Here is a 4,560-nt window from a genome sequence, read left to right on the forward strand (position 1 = left end):
CCATCCGGGAGCGGTGTTGTGAGGTCTCAGATGTGACGTAAAAAGTCAAAGTTTTTCCACAATACCTGACAACCATTAGTTAACAGCCGAAGGCGCTAACCATTGAGCCACGGAAGCTCAGAAATTAAATGTTCGTCAGGTATTGTGGAAAATCTTTGAATTTTTACGTCACATCTGAGACCCCACAACACCTCTCCCGGGTGCGCTCGAACCACCAACCTTTCGGTTAACAGCTGAAAGCATTAACCATTGCGCAACGGAAGCCCAAAAATTAAATGTTCGTCAGGTATTGTGGAAAAACTTTGACTTTTTACGTCACATCTGAAACCTCACAACACCGCTCCCGGATGGGCTCGAACCACCAACCTTTTGGTTAACAGCCGAACGCGCTAACCATTGCGCCGCGGAAGCTCAGAAATTAAATGGTTGTCAGGTATTGTGGAAAAGTTATGACTTTTCACGCTACATCTGAGACCCCACAACACCTCTCCCGGGTGGGCTCGAACGACCAACCTTTCGGTTAACATCTAAACGCGTTAACCATTGCGCAACGGAAGCCCAAAAATTAAATGTTCGTCAGGTATTGTGGAAAAACTTTGGCTTTTTACGTTACATTTGAAATCCCAAAACACCGCTCCCGGGTGGGCTCGAACCACCAACCTTTCGGTTAACAGCCGAACGCGCTAACCATTGCGTCACGGAAGCCCAAAAATTATATGGTCGTCAGGTATTGTGGAAAAACTTTGGCTTTTTACGTTACATTTGAAATCCCAAAACACCGCTCCCGGGTGGGCTCGAACCACCAACCTTTCGGTTAACAGCCGAACGCGCTAACCATTGCGCCACGGAAGCCCAAAAACTAAATGGTCGTCAGGTATTGTGGAAAAGCTTTGGCTTTTTACGTTTCATTTGAGATCCCAAAACACCGCTCCCGGGTGGGCTCGAACCACCAACCTATTAGTTAACAGCCGAACGCGCTAACCATTGAGCCACGGAAGCTCAGAAATTAAATGGTTGTCACGTATTGTGGAAAAGATATGACTTTTCACGCTACATCTGAGACCCCACAGCACCTCTCCCGGGTGGGCTCGAACCACCAACCCTTCGGTTAACAGCTGAACGCGTTAACCATTGCGCAACGGAAGCCCAAAAATTAAATGTTCGTCAGGTATTGTGGAAAATCTTTGACTTTTTACGTCACATCTGAAACCCCACAACACCGCTCCCGGATGGGCTCGAACCACCAACCTTTCGGTTAACAGCCGAACGCGCTAACCATTCAACCACGGAAGCCCAAAAATTCTATGGTCGTCTGGTATTGTGGAAAATCTTTGACTTTTTACGTCACATCTGAAACCCCACAACACCGCTCCCGGATGGGCTCGAACCACCAACCTTTCGGTTAACAGCCGAACGCGCTAACCATTGCGTCACGGAAGCCCAAAAATTATATGGTCGTCAGGTATTGTGGAAAAACTTTGGCTTTTTACGTTACATTTGAGATCCCAAAACACCGCTCCCGGGTGGGCTCGAACCACCAACCTATTAGTTAACAGCCGAACGCGCTAACCATTGAGCCACGGAAGCTCAGAAATTAAATGGTTGTCACGTATTGTGGAAAAGATATGACTTTTTACGTCACATCTGAGACCTCACAATACCGCTCCCGGATGGGCTCGAGCCACCAACCTTTCGGTTAACAGCCGCACGCGCTAACCATTGCGCCACGGAAGCTCAGAAATTAAATGGTTGTCAGGTATTGTGGAAAAACTTTGACTTTTTACGTCACATCTGAGACCTCACAACACCGCTCCCGGATGGGCTCGAACCACCAACCTTTCGGTTAACAGCCGAACGCGCTAACCATTGCGTCACGGAAGCCCAAAAATTATATGGTCGTCAGGTATTGTGGAAAAACTTTGGCTTTTTACGTTTCATTTGAGATCCCAAAACACCGCTCCCGGGTGGGCTCGAACGACCAACCTTTCGGTTAACATCTAAACGCGTTAACCATTGCGCAACGGAAGCCCAAAAATTAAATGTTCGTCAGGTATTGTGGAAAAACTTTGACTTTTTACGTCACATCTGAGACCTCACAACACCGCTCCCGGATGGGCTCGAACCACCAACCTTTCGGTTAATAGCCGCACGCGCTAACCATTGCGCCACGGAAGCTCAGAAATTATATTGCGCCACGGAAGCCCAAAAACTAAATGGTCGTCAGGTATTGTGGAAAAACTTTGGCTTTTTACGTTACATTTGAGATCCCAAAACACCGCTCCCGGGTGGGCTCGAACCACCAACCTATTAGTTAACAGCCGAAGGCGCTAACCATTGAGCCACGGAAGCTCAGAAATTAAATGGTTGTCACGTATTGTGGAAAAGATATGACTTTTCACGCTACTTCTGAGACCCCACAACACCTCTCCCGGGTGGGCTCGAACCACCAACCTTTCGGTTAACAGCTGAAAGCATTAACCATTGCGCAACGGAAGCCCAAAAATTAAATGTTCGTCAGGTATTGTGGAAAAACTTTGACTTTTTACGTCACATCTGAAACCTCACAACACCGCTCCCGGATGGGCTTGAACCACCAACCTTTCGGTTAACAGCCGAACGCGCTAACCATTGAACCACGGAAGCCCAAAAATTATATGGTCGTCTGGTATTGTGGAAAAACTTTGGCTTTTTACGTTACATTTGAGATCCCAAAACACCGCTCCCGGGTGGGCTCGAACCACCAACCTTTCGGTTAACAGCCGAACGCGCTAACCATTGCGCCACGGAAGCCCAAAAACTAAATGGTCGTCAGGTATTGTGGAAAAACTTTGGCATTTTACGTTACATTTGAGATCCCAAAACACCGCTCCCGGGTGGGCTCGAACCACCAACCTATTAGTTAACAGCCGAAGGCGCTAACCATTGCGCCACGGAAGCTCTGAAATTAAATGGTTGTCACGTATTGTGGAAAAGATATGACTTTTCACGCTACTTCTGAGAACCCACAACACCTCTCCCGGGTGGGCTCGAACGACCAACCTTTCGGTTAACATCTAAACGCGTTAACCATTGCGCAACGGAAGCCCAAAAATTAAATGTTCGTCAGGTATTGTGGAAAAACTTTGACTTCTTACGTCACTTCTGAAACCTCACAACACCGCTCCCGGATGGGCTCGAACCACCAACCTTTCGGTTAACAGCCGAACGCGCTAACCATTGCGCCACGGAAGCTCACAAATTAAATGGTTGTCAGGTATTGTGGAAAAGTTATGACTTTTCTCGCTACATCTGAGACCCCACAACACCTCTCCCGGGTGGGCTCGAACGACCAACCTTTCGGTCAACATCGAAACGCGTTAACCATTGCGCAACGGAAGCCCAAAAATTAAATGTTCGTCAGGTATTGTGGAAAAACTTTGGCTTTTTACGTTACATTTGAGATCCCAAAACACCGCTCCCGGGTGGGCTCGAACCACCAACCTTTTGGTTAACAGCCGAACGCGCTAACCATTGCGCCACGAAAGCCCAAAATCTAAATGGTCGTCAGGTATTGTGGAAGAACTTTGGCTTTTTACGTTACATTTGAGATCCCAAAACACCGCTCCCGGGTGGGCTCGAACCACCAACCTATTAGTTAACAGCCGAAGGCGCTAACCATTGAGCCACGGAAGCTCAGAAATTAAATGGTTGTCAGGTATTGTGGAAAAGTTACGACTTTTCACGCTACATCAGAGACCCCACAACACCTCTCCCGGGTTAGCTCGAACGACCAACCTTTGGGTTAACATCTACCAGTATGATTTGTAACATTTGTCCATATCAAAGCTGAATCATACATCGCCACACAAAAATCAAATGTCCCCAAAACATGGAAGCCACAACCCAATCACACATAAGCTAGGCTCGTACTTGTTCATCGCTTTCGATGATTTCACTAATATTAGTATTAACATTTTGTACATTATTGGGTTCCTTATTAATAGATATGCCTACGCCTACAGTACTTTCAATAGAACATTTATTTAATGCATTATCTTTCGTACGATCATGGCCAACTGGCCTCGTGGTAGGACCAACATTTTGCGTGCTAGAACCTGTTCCAGAAACAGCCTTTTTTTCCGCGGCTAACGCTCTTCTCCTTTCATTTTCTCGTTTCCTAAATTCAGGATCTGACCTTTTTGCCCTCATTCTTTCCCTTGCCTTTCGTTTTCTGATTTCCTCTTTACTTAAATTATTATCTTCCTCCATTTACTTATTAATCAGTTAAATACTCACAAAGGTTGGCAAAATCAATCTCCTTAAATACTCACACAGGTTGGCAAAATCAATCTCCTTCAGTAATACGTAAGGCTTAATTATATTATTTGCCGAACAAAATTAATCGAGCAAATTTAACACTTAACTTCTTCCTTCGAAATTCTATCAAAGAATGAATCAACTGTTTAAAAAAAGGTTTTTTTCGCGAATAGGGCGCTATCATACCAACAGCAATTCCGTCATATTTAAAAAATATACATTGCCAACACTTTTTTCAAATAAAAAATGATAAAAGTGCGTAAA

General features: G+C 45.5%; 1 non-coding gene across 1 annotated transcript; it reads right to left on the minus strand.

The window, feature by feature from the left end:
* Positions 1–2,102: 2,102 nt before the first annotated feature.
* TRNAN-AUU (transfer RNA asparagine (anticodon AUU)) lies at positions 2,103–2,175 on the minus strand. Its single transcript has one exon. It is a non-coding gene; the product is annotated as a tRNA-Asn (tRNA).
* Between the last annotated feature and the right edge of the window lie 2,385 nt (positions 2,176–4,560).

This window comes from Phalangium opilio, unplaced genomic scaffold (genome assembly GCF_054372755.1).
Source record: "Phalangium opilio isolate 3A_F unplaced genomic scaffold, DU_Popi_V2 ptg000002l_1, whole genome shotgun sequence".
Taxonomy (NCBI): Eukaryota; Metazoa; Arthropoda; class Arachnida; order Opiliones; family Phalangiidae; genus Phalangium; species Phalangium opilio.